General features: G+C 42.3%; 1 long non-coding RNA gene across 2 annotated transcripts in view; it reads right to left on the bottom strand.

Annotated features, from left to right (window-relative positions):
* Positions 1-8323: 8323 nt before the first annotated feature.
* The window catches only part of LOC103922526, a 31420-nt gene continuing 22243 nt past the window's right edge, over positions 8324-17500 (bottom strand). For both annotated transcript variants that reach the window (XR_663887.1, XR_663888.1), the window contains one exon: positions 8324-8751. This is a non-coding gene — a long non-coding RNA (uncharacterized LOC103922526). The remainder of the gene's footprint in view (positions 8752-17500) is intronic.

Here is a 17500-nt window from a genome sequence, read left to right as displayed (position 1 = left end):
TACATTGATGTTCATTGTCTTATAACAGTACGGTTTTTGGTATTCAGATGAACAGAGGGGCCTGATCTGTAAGCACCAGTTCTTAAAATTACCCATGTGCAAGGTGGAACCTCATACAGCAGCAGTAGTTCAGGAAACTGATACATTTGCTTAAATTTTTCAAGCAACTAGAACATTTTATTTGAAAAAGGTGCAGTCTGGCTAAGTGTGATTACGGATCCATTTCCCTCCCACATGTCTGCATAGCTATATATTGCCAGATAGGCCTTTTGCTGTTAATTTCCAAAATCCTTCACGCATTCCTCCAGCACACTCAACAAACCAATGCTTGAAAGCAAAAGCAGGTGCCTACTCTTTAGATGTATTTGACTTGACTGCAAATTCTTTAGGATGAAGATTGCCTGCCTGTCTTCTGCACACATACGATGCCAGCCACAGAGCCAAAGTCCACAGACATCCTCTTCATTTCACTACAGTTTATCCCCACCTTTGCAACATTACCTGTGTATTCCACCACATTCCTCCGCTTGCACTCACTGTCCTCTTTACAAACAGGACCTATGAAAACATGGTCTGCTATTCCCTATTGCTGGTCATTGGTCTGTACTTCACTTGCCTCCTCTACCAAGTTATGTCCTCTACTGAAATAACACTGGCACTGAGTCTGCTTGAGGAAACTGAGGCACGTGGGGAAATGCACAACCAAAGAGACAAGCAGCCCTTCCTTCCTCTACACCTGCGGTCTTCAGAGGAGAGTCGGCAGGGAAGAGAAAGGGAGGATTTGACACCCAACTCACCTCTAGTGGTATTACTTGCAAACAGAGATAGAAGAACGTCGGAAACCACTGCAGGGCAGAACAGCAGCCTGTATTAAGGGTGGACGGAGATGCACTTAAGGCAGAGAAAAAGCCAGCAAGGGAAGAGAAACAGAGAGAAACAGAGAAAAGAGTGGAAAGGTGGCATGGATTTCAGAGAGGGAACAGAGACAGTCCCCAGGGGAGATGTCAGGAGGCATGGGATCCCTGAGAGAAAGGTCATGAGAGACACCACAATACAAGCTAACGTCTGATGGTGGAGAAAGAAGAGCGGAGCGGGAAAAGGTGGAGCATGTGCCATCTGCTAGAAGAGAGCTTGCAGACAGGCAAATGAGAAAGGGGAAGAAGACGGTTTACAGATAGGAAAGAGCATAGGCATAGAAAAGGAGGGGACAATAAAAGAGGGTAAAAATAAGCAGCAGAAAAGCTGACAAAGGAAAAGGAAAGATAAACTTCAGATGGACATGACGAGCCAGAGACAACAAAGAACACAAAAAGAAAAATAGAAAAGACACTGGCATACATTAGTGAATCATACTATTTATGGTCTCCTGTCCTGTGGTCCTTCACTGACAGAGCATCTCGGGTCTCTACTGCTGCTCTTCACTCTACAGTTCAGTAGTACAGTTACTTAACTGGACAGCAGCAAGACTGCAAGATCTGATATCTGCCAGGATGTGCATGGCTTTTTGCAGTGTGTAGGAAATTGGCCATCAGACCCCGTGTGGTATATTTAAAACCATCCCTAAGGGACATAACTCCATCTGCTGACAAATATAGCCCAGACCAGCAGAAGCTGGTTGGCTGCACTTCTCACACTGAAAAAAAGCTTTGTGCCATTTAGGGATGGACCTGGATATGGCATGTCTGAGCTACTAACTGATGAGTGAGCTGCTCTTCAAACTGATAGCAATGAAGACCTGCAGGTGTATCGGGTTCATCCTCAAATGTCTCAGCTTTCAGGTTCTAATAAAAACTCTTCTTGGACAGTAACACAGCATTGCTCTGACCTGTCTCACTGACCTAGTCTTTCTACCTACCTCTGTTATTCACATCACCTGTTATTTTTCTCCCCTATTCCTTCTAGCTAATCTCTCTCCTGTGAGTAGGATAGCCTCCTTGCTGTCTGGCTTTCTGCCAGACTTTCTCTGCCCTATCGAAGCTTCACAGGATTTAGTTCTTTAAATATTCCTTTTCCTTCTCCAGCTTTTGTTTCCAATTTAACATTGTGACTATGGTATTTATTTTCCAAGCCTGCTGGCAGCCAATTAGGGGAAAAAAAAAAAGCCCTAAAGCTAGAAAATTAAGAAACAAAATGAAGCTGTATTGAGGCTGGCTGACCTACAGGCCCAGCAGAGAGTGCAGGAGGGCAAAGCAACCCACCGGGTATTGCGGCAGGGGGCTGTGTCTGACAGCCAGTCAGGAATGAGAAACCTGTGTGTGAGAGGATGACTGGCAATCAGAAGATCAGAACACTCACCTCCTACACGCGGTTTGGATTTGGGGAGACAACAGGGAAAAGAAGGTTATTTTTAGAGGGTGGGAGATTCAAGGGCACATAGGGTTTAGGAAGGATGGTTCTAAGTTTTAACTTGTAGCTGACCTCTTGCCTTAGCTCCTTCTCAGATGCTGCACTGAAAGCGGACATTCATCCTTCGTCTTAATCATTCCTGCCTGTTGTCACAAACCGTCTCTGAAATCTAGCACAGGTTGTAGCTACCAGTGTAACTCTATAAATGATACAGCACACTACAAGGGCGTAGCTAACGTATATGCTCTGCAGTATAGACAGTTACACCTTTGCAGGTTTGAAGCATGCCTAGCTCACTGGGGTCTTTAGGTGACACTATAACTTCTCAGTCAGCATCATCAAAAACATACAACCTTTAAAAAGCTTGTCTGCAAGGCAAAATAACTGTTCTGCAGAGTTATATGGCTGCCTGCTTTTCACCCAAGTGACTTGGTGTCAGTGTTCCCTAATGAAGCTATCAGCTGGGAGAATAGCTCACACAATATTTTAGCACTCTAATCTCCTCTTCTTATAGAATAGCAATAAATAAATTTGCCAAGGCAAATTACTTAGGATTTTTGAAAGCATTTCTTACGTAGCTGCTCAATCTGAAAAGGAAGTTTGGGACGGTGTTTAACCACAGTTTTCACTGACATCAGGGTATATGTTGAGCACTTCTCAAACTCTGTCCTACATAATTGGCGTATATAATTTATTCCTGCATGTACTGTACGGGGAATGAACTCAGCGTAATCTTCCTTCAAATACTGAAGTAGTCAGTTCCAGCTGTGCCGCTCATAAGGCAAGAGTGACAACAAAGCTCCACTGTGAGGCAAGGAATCAAAAGTACCATTATTAAACATAAATCAAGAAAACTGAGCCGGTCTAAATCTTTCCTGCTATGAATATACTGTGAGAGGAAAGAGGTTGGAGGCAGGAACATTGCAAGCGGTGCCTTGATTCTGCCATAACATCTCCTTTCTATTTTGCGCGTGCAAACAGCCTGCTACCGCTATAGTCGGCGATCTGCAGACTGGGCAGTAGGAGCCAAGCTACTGATGTATTTGCTTTCTGGGGTAGCTGCCTCCTCTCGGAGTCTATGAGCAGTAAATGCCACTATAACATGGCTAATTAAAGTCTAAAGTGTCCATGATTAATATCAGATGCACACATACTACAGCATTAGGGTACCAGTGACATGGTCTATGGATATCTTTCATTAGGTCAGCTGATACAGTTGGAGATAACAGACCAGCTTTGAGCACATAAGCCTGTTCTAGTGTTTCAAAAGTAATATACAAAATACTACCTTTTCTTAGAAATCTTGTCTGACTTATGGCTAATATACCTACAGCAGATTCTTAATAACTTCCGTCTTTATTAATCCACTTACCATCCTTGCTAGTATGAAATGCCATTATCGAAAAAGAAGTTAGATTTTACTGTTCTTGCTACACGAAGCTTCTGTACAGTTTATCTATGATTGTGAACAAAAGTTTCCATGGCATCCTTACTGATTATATTCCCTCAGGCTCACAAACTATCTTCTGCTTCCAGTCAATGCAATTCTTTAAGTTATCCTCTTCTTAATATCTATGAGACTGGGAACGAACATGCTGTTCAGATGCTGAGCCTCTTGGGGCTCATCCTGTACTTTTACGGTCTGTCTCAGGCCTACCTGGCTGGATAACGAGGAAGGGACGAGGGAGACAGATGACTGTGTGAAAAGGGAAACCATCACAAGCCAATGGAGAGCCATTTTTCAGCCAGACTTAGATCTTCTAGAATGCTCTTTTCCAACCAAAGTAACACCTTATTTGAAGATAAGCAATACATTTAATTTATAGTAAACTGAATTCCCAATTAAAATGCTATTTCAGTACATGAAACATCTTCATTGCCATTTTAATGAGATATCTTAGATTTTCCTAAATGCTTCTTCTAATTTCCTGTTTTATAGAAGTTATTTAAAGATGAACGGGTATGAAAAAAATGAAGAAGCAAGCTTCTTCCTTTCCTAAGAGAAAATGGGCAAGAATGGTCCATGGAAGCAAGAAACACTCTGAAACTTTGTCTAAACTGAGACACCCAGGAGCAGCTCCAGACTCCCAGCCTGGCTGTGTACTGAGGTTACATCGTACGTCCATTCAAGGGACATAAGGTCTATCGATGCATCTCCTTCCCACACGCTGTGCTGTCAGTGGGAAGACCAGAAACGAACCACAACATATTCCAGACTCATCCTTGATAAGGCAAAGCTGGAGCTGTGACTCCAGGGCATGCCAAAACTCATGCAAACTGTGCAATATAGATGTGGCCTTAACTTATCCTAATGGTGGTTTCTTAATTTCTCCCCTGGCAAACTAGATGCCAAAGGTCTATTGAGAAGGAGCCCTCTCTCCATGTGTAGGCAGGCACACTCACAAGAATAGCTCTCTGCGGCAGTGCACGGCGGCTGTCTCTGGTCAGGTCCTCTAAGCCCATTAAGCAGCAGCTGCATAAGGTAGGAAGAAGGCATTCGCACCATCTCGGAGCTACAGGAGATACAAATCAACTGAGCTACTGCAGACACATTGCATCCCTCCTGCCTTCCAGAACAGGCCCCCCTCCACCCTGGAAGGGACAGCAGCCCATAGAAGGCCCATGACAGAGCAGAGGAAAGGAGCAAGATGGAAGGAACAGCAGAGAGAAACCACTACATCCTGACCATACCCCCTCCCCACTCTGCATCGCTCCGCTGGCTTCCTCGCTGAAGGGACTGAGTGTAACCACTGGTGGTAACAAGGAGAAGAGTCTGGAGTGAAGTTGGTCCTGGGAAAGGCGGGGAGAAAACTCTTTTCCCTATGTGTCTTAATGTTTGTCTTTTTTCTTCCTAAATTAGTAATTAAATATATATATCTAAATTGGCAATAAATTAAATTAATTTTCCCCAAGTCAAGTCTGCTTTGCCCGCAATGGAAATTGGTAAGTGATCTCCCTGTCTTTAGCTCAACTCACGAGCTTTCTCTTTCCTATTCCTCCTACTTTCTCCCTGCATGCCACTGAGGCAGCGAGCAGCTGGGTGGGATTTGAGCTGCTGGCTGGGGCCAACCCACCACATACAGCTGAGAATCTGGGACAATGCCTGCAAGCAATATTTGGTTTTATAGGAGGAAAGACACTGGGGGGCAAGTGATGAAAGTGAAAGTTATGATATCTCAGTCCTACATTGCGTTCTCAGTTACACTCCAGTTTTGCACTGGAGTAAATGAAATTACCCCATGTTAACACTGAAGTAATCTGGGAGAAGCATCTGGCCTCCGATTCTCACCATAAAGCAAGTAAAGAGCTATTACCTAAGCTATGCTATGGGGCCCATGCACTCTCTCCCACTCGACTTGAGCAACAATAGTCCCAGTGAGCATAGCTAATTATTGGTTTGGATCATGTTCAAATCAGAATTGTGCCACGGAAGGTATAATGATTTCTGTATAAGCACTAATTATTTCTAAACAACAGGTGTAGGCATGACAGTAATCTTTGAAATTGCTACATTTAGTGAATTCTGAAGGTTGACTTGGAAATGGGACTGATCAGTTAAAAAAAAAAGACTGCAGAGAAAGCATTTCATCAGTGAATGATCAGGTTCTATTCTGTCTACTGGGACAAAAGCCAGGCTGTAACTTTAGTCCCTAAAATCCCCTCTCCCTTATTCTGAGTTTCTAATATAACAGCTCTTTCTCCTGCAATTAAGACAGACCACTTCTTATAATATTCATCCTCTTTTTCATATCTATGGTTTACCTTTGGTTCTGACGATGTTGGTATGTCTGAGGGTTCCCTGGCAAAGAAGCCCAGGTGTTACTGGTGCCCATGTATCTAACCTAAGCCTATTCTTGGTGGCATTTGATAGCCAAACAAGTACAGGAGTCACGCAAGACTTGGCCCACATAAAACTCCACTTGTGCAGTCGACCATTCAGATTCCAGAGGTTCTGAGAAGAGGAGATCTCTTAGTATCTTACTGGCAAGAGATGGTAGTTCAGCTTCTAGGGTCCCATTATTATTTGTGGGAAGATACAAGGCCGGGCATGTCCATATGTCCCTGGCTGACCTGGGGAAAAGAGCCTTCATTACCCAATTGGCTTTTTTTGCACTTCCTGTGGCATTTGTCTGCTATGCATCCAGGCTTGCTTCCCAGTGCACTCCCGTTTATAGCAGGCAGTTTTAACTTGCCAATTATTGTAGATTCCTTCCTTTACTGCTTAATGTAGCTGGACCAAGGGTTTCAAATGACTTTTGAAACTCAGCAGCAAAGTCCTGGATGTTGTCTCTGGTTCCCTGGTAGATGTCGGCCTTAGAGGTAAGCTTTTATTTCCCAGTGTGTTCCCAGCTCACCTTGGATTGCAAAGGGCCTGAAGGTGGCCGAGCTAGGTTAGTACAAATTAGGCTTCCCACATGTCCCTGCAAATCATGGTGTTCAGTTTTGCTCCCGGTCCATAAGACTGTCAGATGCAAGCCTGCATGTAAACTGCTGTCTTGCTGGCATCCTCAAGAATATTACACAGCACAGTTTTTTACTATTGAAATAAGGGCTCAGTGATAACTCTCCTAAAGGGCTATGAGTAGCTGTGCATACTCTTAGGGACACACTTCAAGACAAGGTCACAGCCAGTGGTATACTCTGGGCTAAATGCAGCTCCTTTGTGGTGAAAATGTGTCACTTTAACCATAAGCAAACACAAGAAAATAATTACTAGAAACAGAAATAAATGTGGTGTCCAGATCCATCTTAATCCATGAATTGATGCACAAAGATAAGACACTGCTGAGAAGCATCATCTTGCCTTTTTTAGGGACATCAGCTTCTCTTAATTTCAGAATTTACCTGGACATGGGAGCTGAAGCAATGTGTGTGTAAGAAAGGCAGGAAGCACAGAGGAGGGTTACTGCAGCTGAGTGCACAGCAAGAGGAAGGAGGTAGGGCCCAGTGTTGTGCATCTCGGTATATTTTATTTTTGATGCTTTTGGTTTCTCAAAGGTTGGTCAGCTTTGCTGGACGGTCTTTATCCTCTGCCTCCTCTTTACACCCTTACCACAGGAAAACCAGGGAATATTTCTGGAATTTAGACACTTCACAGAAATTCATGCACAACTGAATCTGGGATAGCTGCAACCCAGTCAGAGGGCTATAAAAGAAAGAACTGGAGAGGAGGCCTTGGCAGTAAAAGTATGCGAGAAACAGGAGCCCACCCAAATGCATTCAAGGGTCATTTGAGACACCCTTGGAGATTGCCTAGGGGATACCATTCCAGAAGGTCATACACATCTCATGAATCCTGTGTCGTATCCGACAGCCCTGTGTGCAAACGTGTGGACAGCTGAATTCAGCCCCAAAGCTTCCTGAAGCAGGAAGACAAGGACTGAGGAAAAGAACGAGTGGAAGAGCAACCAATGGAATAGGAAGGAAGAAGCAGGCGCATCAGGTTTGCAGTACTTAGTTGGTTTGTTACCTGAAGTGCAGGAAGGTACCCCGTGTGGTTTCAGTACAGCGAACTCAGACTTCTACCTACCCTTCATGTGTGTATGCAAACTAGATACCCTTACCTGCTAAATAACTCAAAAACATTTGCATTCCTGTTTGAGCAGTCTAGCTTTTATGTGTACATGCAAGTGTGCGTGAAAGTGCTGAAATTTACTTCTCCAGATTTCATGGGTGGAATGGCTTTCTCCAGTCCCAGATTCCACAAGAGACTTTCACTCACCTCAGCAATGTCACTGGCTTCTGCCCTGCTACTGGCATGACAGTTTTTGGGGATGGAGTCCTAATTTTTGGAAAATAATAAAGTATCTCTATCTAGCCCAATGCTGCTTTATTTTAATCAAACTCTAATTCACAGCTAGGCCTTGGAGGCTGAGTAGAGCTTCTATTAACCGATATCATCATCTCAGAAGTACTTCAGACTACACAAAGGGCCTGTAAATGCTCAGAGAGATACTAAGTACGTTTATTACCATTTTTTGGAAATAGTTAGCTTTTATTTAGAAGTCTGTCATATTTCCCAGCCTACAGAAAGCACGAAGGTACGTTACATGCCTTTGAAGTCTTTCTTGTAAAATATGTAATTAGCATCTAAAGAGCAACTAAATTATAAACAGTATATACCCATAACATCAGCTGATTTTAAATGTAATCAATCAGCATACTCCATGCAAGAAATGCGTCTTAAAGGAGCACATTTAAGAAATGCGAATCAGTCTGGAAATGTTATGTGAGCCTTTTAGATTAAAAATAATTCCACTCACAAATGAGAAATAAAACGCATACGCTGCATACCAGGAATCAAACCTGGCCGTGAACTGGGGGTATCTGACATTTCCATCTTCATCAAGGGGGATTCTGTCAAGTAGCAGCTCAAACTCTTCATCAGTAATCTCCACGCCAAACCTGAAACAAACAGCAGTTAGCAGCCCTGGCTTGCGGAGTTCACATTTGGGTCAACAGTACCCACAATACCCTGAGCATATGGCTGCCATTAACTCTTTGTTACTGCTTCGGTCCTCAAGATCAAGAGCACCACGTGAATATCAGAGGTTAATCAGGATTTTGATCGCTTCAGCTTTCTCAAAGAAAGAAATTCTACCCTAGAATCCCGGCATTGGTGGGGCACAGAAATAGAAATACTAGCATATTGAACTGTGTGCAATTGTCCTCTATAAAAAGTTATTCATTACACTAAAACACTGGTATTGCTTAAACTAGTTAACTCTGAAAGGCTTTTCATTTGGACTGTTTAGCATGAAAGAAAATGTAGAGAAAAACTGTCTTTTCGGGAAGCAGCTTCTTAGTGCTTTTGGAAAGCATTTCATAATGGCTTTAAAGACATTTCGCATACAAATATTTAAAAGTGGCAGTGTTTATTCATCAGCAAGAAAGTGTTTTCACCTCTTCAGAACAATCAAAACATAATCCTTGAAATACTGGCATAAACAGGAATGACTTAAGCAATAGTAAAGAACAAGGCGTTCATTCATCGTTTTGCAAAGCTGATAAAACTCAGCTAACTTTTGGGGGGATATATTTTCTTTTTGGGAAGGCAATGAAAGGGTATACAAAACATAGTATTTATTTGTTGTTTTGGTTTCATCATCATGCTTTCCCATTTTACGTAACTCAAGAAACCCTTCTGTTAGAGTGCCATTTGTAAACCTCTGAGTCAGAAATCCCCAAAATAAGTTGAGTGCCATTTGTCCTTAAGTTATTTTGGGGATTTCTGACTCAGAGGTTTGGAGCATGGAGAATGGCTCATTCTGTAGAATCCTTTACCCTGCTTTATTTCTGAGGAAGTCTGCTGAGGAGGGCAGATACAGCTGCTTTTGCATTTGCCCTCAGCTGACAGTATCTTATTTTACTGCCTTTCAACTTCACTTATCTACATTCATTTTTCATTTAGACACGTGCATTTAGGGAAGCTTGAGTTCTGTTGAGACACATAAAACCACACAGAAACAAGGTGAACCTGCAGCATTTTTTACCTATGAAGAACATAAAACCTAACTTGGCCAGGGAGTGTCAGTAAGAACAACTTTTCAGGAATCCATAACTGTTCTGGGGTTAAACACGGTTGCACATGTCATTTGAAGACTAGCTATTCGCATATGTCATCAACGGACAAAATCTATTTGCTTACATGATCAGTTAAACAAAATCTCCTGTTTGTTGCTATCTCCTAATCCTTCTCTCCATCACTTGCATCAAGGGATGCCATCCCAGAAGGGAGTTTGGGCTGTATATAAGGCATAAGCCCCACTTATATATAAGTGGGGAGTCTATGCTGAGAACCAAAAAGTTAGGTTCTAGCTCTGCAACTAAAACAGATAGACTGTTTAGTGATTATATTACTTCTCTGTGTGTAACCATAGTCACAAAGAACGCTAAACAGGTCACCCGTAAAGTAACACATGAGATCCAAGGAAGAAAAAGAACAGCACTTAGTGCAAGATTTATGGTTTTGTATATCAAGCATATGTATCTGGTGTAAAGAAAATGGCTTTTCATATTCATCACCACTGTCTTCAAATAGGCAGGAGAGCAACAAAGCCACAAACTGTTCAAAAAGCAAAATCAAGCTTTTTGAACATTGTTCTGGAGTTAAAGACAAAGAATTGCTGTGATCTAAAAAACAGGAATAAGGACAGCAAAATAGGCTCATGGGATTGGAAGTTGTGTCTTCATGTTTGTTATCCGTTTTGTCTTCTCTTAGAGTAAGACTAAATAATTACTGAAGGGAGGCCCTACTTGTCTGGCAACTTCGTTTGCCTCAGTACAAGAATTTTTGTAAAGCCTAGAAGGAGACAGAAATTCACACACGGATCACTCCAGCACCTTTAGCTGCAAATAAATAATCTTTCAATCACTAATAAGGCAGACTTCTTTGGGGGCTCTGGCTGATATTATTTTTCCCTCTCCATGGCAAAAGATGAGTGCTCTGATTGTGCCAATATAAGTGTTTGCATGAAAAAACCCATAAACTATGATTTTTTGTTGTTGATCAAGAAGATTTTTGATGTAAAATGAGGGAGAAAAATCTTCACTTCTTCTGGTAACCAAATGAAAAAAACCCAAACAAAACCCCTTGATAGGCAAATGAGTAAGGATTTTCTTGGTACTGAACCCAATCTGATCATGACTTGTTACTGAGAATATTTCTCATTCTATAGGTTCAGTATAGCTCTGAATAACTGCTTGTTTAATTTCACTTAGAGAGGCTGATAACTCATTATTGGCTTGTAGCCTGAGCTAGATAAGCAGTTCTCTAACGGGGAGTGAACCATGCCACTGCAGCAATCACAACAAGAGCTTCTGATCATACTTCTTTCCTAAGAAGAATGTCTCAAACTGCTTTCCATATCAAGATACATGAAGAGACTACCGAAAAAAAAGGGTTGTCTAAGTTTAACGCTCAAGAAAGTTACCGAACTGTCAACTGCAATTGACAGTTATTCATGCCCACATGGAAGAATTAACTGTCTCTTTCCTCTGTATAATTTCCCATTCCCAGCATTAGCCTATAACTGTGATCTGTGATACCTGATCTGGGCAGCTGATCTCTGAAACCCCAGACATATACTTGACAGTGTACAAATACATTTTATGAGAAAATACCACCATTATTTAATGACCTAAATAAGTAACGTCATTTCTACAAGGAGGGTGGGTCAGAATCATGCTCTCTTCAACACTTCGCTGTTCACCTCTGGTAGTACAAAACAGCCTTCAAACTGTTTTGACTGAAGCATTGCCAGTGACACACAACTCGTCCCTGAACGCAGCTGGGGAAAAACAGCGGTCTGGAAAGAACCCGGTGATCTCTGGGTGCCACAGTCCCTCTTAGTAGATGTTAAAAGTCATTTCAGTGTTGAAGGTCCCCAAGCTTCCCAAATGCATCCAGGGAGATGGGAGCTGATCCTGAAGGTCTGGTCTAAAAGTACGCCTGTATACATTTACTTTGTAGGGTGGTGAATCCTATTGGAACAGGAGGGGAATCAGTGCAAGGTTCTGGAGGGTTCCCTAGCGCCGCCCTATGTTATGTCTGCAAGGTCAGAAAATACATAGACTGGTCTAAAGGAGTAAAACTGGGCAAAGGGAGGAACAAGGCTGCACCAACTTTGCATGCTGACATTTTCTCCATTATTAAAATTCCAAAGACCTATTTTACATTACTGATCTCAGGATTTCTGGAAACATGCTGTGACTACATTACATCCATCGTGCTCACTGGTGTGGAAACAGAAAAAGCATTGAATGAAGAGCATGTATGGCCTATACCATTTGTTATCCCAAACACTGATATTGTACCTTTCATTCTGAACCTCCCCTCAAGCTTTACAAACACTTCCGTGATATACAAAAGCAGTAAACAGGAGAATCAAGTGCTCCAGCTCGCAAATGCAGCCACCTGAAACTAAGCAATGATTTAATCAAACAGCAACAGCACACAACAGATGACTCACTGGGTTCTCCAGGGCACATTTTCAAAGGCAGGTGCAATGGGCAGGGCTTGAGAAAAAGATATCTATTAACTGGAGGGCTAAGCCTATTTAGACAGAAGCTGATGCAAAATGCAAGGGACTGGTTAACAGTGAGGTTGAGAGAAAATGCGTTGGCAAGAAGCCCAGAACCCTGGCAAAGGGAGCACCTGCAAAAAGTCACATGTGGTTTATCGTACCAATATCTACATTTGCACATGCAAACTGGGAAATTGTTATTCCTATTTTATCATATGTTTAATATCTGCAATATCCCCAAATAAAGGCAGTTCTCACTTCTCAGATCTCAAATCAAAGAGACAGAGAGGAAGATAGGGTACCTTGGGAAATTCAGCAACTGTTTCAGTCAGTTACTGAAGTGTCTTTTAATCATCTATAAAGACACCGCTCCTGGGTACCAAGGTAACAGCGGGTTTTTAATAGGGTATTAGTGGAAGAGAAAAGATACAAAAAAGCATCCTCTGCAAGAAAGCAATTGGGAACAAGCACAGAAAGCAGAGAGGAAGAACTTAAGAGGATGTCAAGACTAGCATGCTACAGGAGCAGAGATAGCAAGGCAAATAAGACAGCAGACTGAGACAGAGGGATAAGTGAGCCTAAAATTCTGATAGGCATTTGAAGGAAGAATGAGATGTTTACAGTGATCTGATTGTAAGGAGAAGTAAGTGGGAGGAATTTTCAAACAGGGCATGATATAGCCAGAAAGATAAACTAAGGGGATTATTCCAGCCGTGTGACCTCAGATCTGTCCAGGGAACAAGGGCAAGGCAGAGGTACTTGCAATTGTTGGGAAATAGCAGGCAGTTGTGGGGTGGTGCACAGCCATACAGTTCCTGTGTGCAAACGTGTGTGGAAATCATGGTTTCTGCAGGTAGGCAGAGCATGAATTCACTACATGCTGCATTTGCTTATAAAAACATAGCCCCTCCTCAGCACCTCTTGTGCATTTTGTAAGAGATCATCAGGTATCTTGCCTGTGAAAGCAACATTAATATATCAGAGTCACAAAGGAATCAGAAGCAATCTCTCTCCTTTGCATTTTTTAAGGAATCAGCAACAACAAGTTGGGCAAGAACTTAAATATTTATGAAAAGAGAATTTAACAATGGACTTCAAGGAATCTAAAATGATGTTTTATTGGCATAAATCACAGGTTCCAGTTCCTTCCAGAAAACCTTCCTTTTTCCAGTGGCACAAACACTAAAAGTATCTGCGTGTCCTCATCTGTGGTGTTGGTGCCTATTTGCCCTTCAATCCTCTCATCACCCTCAAGGAAGACACCAGATGTATCCCATCAGTCTGCATCTGGCAGGCAGCTTTCCTGAAGGAGAGATGTAACATGTGACAACTAGGCTTAGAAAGCTGAACCACTGCAATCTCTGTGTGAAACACTGCCTGGGAAAACTAACCTGTAAAACTGAGAGACAGGGAAAGGGAAAAAAAAAACAGATTGTCTCCTACTCGTTCTTTCCTTATATGCTGTTGTCCCTCTGGTTTGTAATGCTTCAAATAACCCAGGTACTGCAATTCAACTCCAAGTCATCGTTAGTTCATGCTATTGTTCTAACATATTAGTTCATGCCATAATATCTTTCTTGAAGGATATTTTTCCAATTAATACTTTTTTTCCCCCTTTCAGTTATTCCCCTGAATGTCACATAAACCAGGCCCCTCTGTTCTTGGCATTTAGATTTACATACTGGAACGCTGTTTCAGAGCACGCTTAATTCAAAAGCCAGATCCTTCAGCCACTTAGGCAAACAGCTGTATAACACAACTATTTTCCCATTTCATCACAATTTCTCCAGTAATGCATCAGCCAGAATGATGCGCACTTCAGCATCAAAGCAGGGCTTAACCCAGTGCTCTGGGTGACATGGTGCTCCTAGAGCCTCAAGTTCTTCCAGCTCTTATTTTTATCCTGCCATTCAGACCCTGCTGGTAGGCAACAAACTGCCAGGGATACTGGATCACACCACAGGCTCTTCAGAGCCTGATCTCCTCCCAGTGGGAACGAGGCAACTAAATGCCTTCTAAAATTTGTCCCAAAAGTCTCTTGTAATTTCTACTATTTAAATACAATCAAAGCAAGAAAAATTCATTCCAGGGGAGCAGTTTGAAAAGGAAAGGTAGCACCAGGAGTGCCTGGCTCCCTTTTGTTTCCCTATAAAACAAGAGACCTAACATTTAGTTAAGCACAAAACAGCACCAGGGTGGTGAGGGGAGGGGACAGAGTTTGGGGAGGAGGATTGCACAGGCCACCATGTTTTAGGCTCTGGATCACTTGCAAGCCGAGATCCCTGTAGTCTCACACTCAGCGCAACTCTCCTACCCACCCCCTCAGTAACACCTCAAGGAAAAGGCTCTGACATTGCTAATGTAAAAAACCAAGAAGCCAAGAGCAAATACTTCCTTGTTATTATTCTCTGTGTACATTGTGAGAAAGCGCAAGCAAGTCCATACTGTGTCAAAAATATGTTTGTTATTAAGAGCTAACAATGCAGCATGTGGTACATGTACAGTATTTTGTTGAACTGACCAGTTCGCTGTGTGTCCTTCCCTTCTGTGTCTTGGATTATTCTACTCAGATGCATAAACCAGATTGTTCAGCGTGTCTAGATAGTTATATGACTTTTTGTCATCCCCTAGTACCTGTGCCCTTCACAAACTGATGGATTTTATAGTTACAGACCTCTGCCTGCCATAGAAGGGAGAAGGAATGCATTGTCCACAGTCACACAATGCTAGGAAATAAAACCAAGTCTCATGAACTCTCATGTCATGCTTCTTAAACCACCCCTTTAGTCCAATACCTTTCTACCCTTACCAAAGGAATCTCCCAGATCCCAGTTCTGTGCATCTTCCCCTCAGGCAAAGCTATTTCAGTGCTACCACATGTTTTTTGTAGTACCGTAAAAACTCATGCTCAGAGAAGGTCTAAGCAAAGTAGTGGTTAAAACGCTGCAAGCTGTCACCACCTGTCTGTACTAAATGTGCCACAGCAGCAGTCTCCCTTGCTGCTGAATAAGTAGTAGAAACAACAGGAATTGGGAGAAAATGAAAATGGAAAAAAGTAATTGTGCTTGACTATTAAATACCTTTCCATGGTAAAACAGACACCTACAGCAGCATTGTAAGGATCTGCTGCTGCAAGCATTTCTCAGCTACTGGGGTTCTGTCTTGTAGCACGTTCCCCAAGAGGTCAGTCAGTTTACAATGTAGACTTACGTTGCCAATTGCACGTTAATCATGGGAAGTACAAGGCCTTAGTTCCATCTCCTTACTACTGCTCCAACAGCGGGTAACAAGTCAAAAACCATCTCAAGAGGCCTCATGGGGATTCTGCCAGAACACATGATCAGGAATTTTCAGTGTTATCTTCCTCTGGGTACTAAGCTCAGAGAGGATGTCATAAGCAGGGACACCATGCAGGACCATTGCTGTGTCCCCCACGTACACTCTCAGGGCTGTTTTACACTGTGCTCAGGTCCAGCTTTCGTGCCACCGGGGCCTGAGAACATCTGTTATCCAAAAGTTGCCCAGCAGCCTCCCATCACCTATGTCAGATCTATGAAGGAGGATGATGTAGACCCCAGCTCTTCATCTGGACTGTTGACATTACGTGCAATGGAGGGGGTGAACTGCTTGGCTGATCCTAGGAACGCTGCCACACCTATAAACCATGGGTGAAAAATCCAGGCTGGGTAACAGGCTATCAAACAGAATAAAGGATATTTCTTGCTGAAAAGGACTTCTTTCAGAAGCAGCTTCCCGATTCAAGAACTGCAATGTTTGCTACCTGGAGGGTACAAGAGGTGCCGTTTCCCAATGCTGAAGAACAGCTGGAGATATTACGGCAGATTTCTGAAGTTAGATGCAGAGACAGCAAAAGGAAGCCATTCAGATAACGCAGGTAGCAAAAGAGAGTCTTTATTACAAAATAAAAGAAAAAAAAGGTGATATAAAAAAAAAGAAGAGCTTTTCATCCACACAGGAGGTTTTCTCTGAAAACAAACTTTAAAAATGTCACAACTAACTTGGAGGTATTTTTGCTACAGCAAACCAGAAATCTTAAATTACGTGGACTAAAGCAGCTGCTACTCCATTCACTTTCACGGAGGCTGTCTGGGCAATTCCACCAAGCGCCTCTCAGCAAGCAGCAGTGTACCAGCTGCAGCTTTGCCAGCACCGCCCAGGGCTGCCTGCTCTCCTCACAGCTGGCATCTGCACACTGCAGCTGCTCCCTCGTGCCCACAAGAATGCTAAAAATATAGCATCACCTGCTGGAGCACGAGAGATACCTCATGTCCGATACCGTGGAAAAACACATGTTCAACTCCAGTCCAGATGTGATTGGAAGTCCACCAGCTAGACAAATCTGCTCTAAAATCTGCCCTTGCACGCAGATGAGTAAGACAGATAAGAAGGCTAAGTGCAAACCAAGTAGTGTAGGAGTAGTGTATGTGCAATGCAGGCAGCTGCAAGAGAGCTATATCCTTGTGTAACAGGCTAGGAAAGCTGATACCTTTTTCCTCTGAAAGCAGGTGTAGATCTTTGCCAAACTCAGTGGGGGCAAAACTTGGCAAAAAAATCTTATATTTCATTAAAGCCAAAGGATCCAAGTTATGATCCAACAGGCTTAAGCAGTGTTATTTGTAACAAAGCTTAGCTAGTGGCAAATACTACAAGTAAGTAGCTTCTGAAAATGTGATAAAAAAATTGCACAACGTGTCACATCATACACCATTTGAAAATATCTTTTGCACAAGTTAAAGTGTTGAACAATGACCTCTCTGAAACAGCTTTTCACAAAGTGTTTATTTCACTGAACTTACACTTTCCAGTTTGTCAACCAACCTTTTATAAATGAATTAATTTTAAATATTTTTAAGTGAATTTTTCAATTTTTGGAATAAAGTATAAAAACTATTCCAGAAAGGGAGAAATGAATCGATTTCAAACACCATAACATATAAACTTGAAAATGCTGACATTTTTGTGAAAGTTTACTTTGTTTTGAGAAATTGTATTGGGTATCATATGCCCTGATAAAGTCAATGTTAACTTGTCATTATACTTTTTAAATGAGTCAACTAATTTAAAAGTTAGCTTTCTATCAACTGAAAAGATAAAAACTCAAAATTTTT

The sequence above is a fragment of the Pygoscelis adeliae genome, unplaced genomic scaffold, assembly GCF_000699105.1.
Source record: "Pygoscelis adeliae isolate BGI_AS28 unplaced genomic scaffold, ASM69910v1 Scaffold167, whole genome shotgun sequence".
NCBI lineage: Eukaryota > Metazoa > Chordata > Aves > Sphenisciformes > Spheniscidae > Pygoscelis > Pygoscelis adeliae.
Note: the sequence above shows the minus strand (reverse complement) of the source record. Positions and strands in the feature narration are given on the sequence as shown.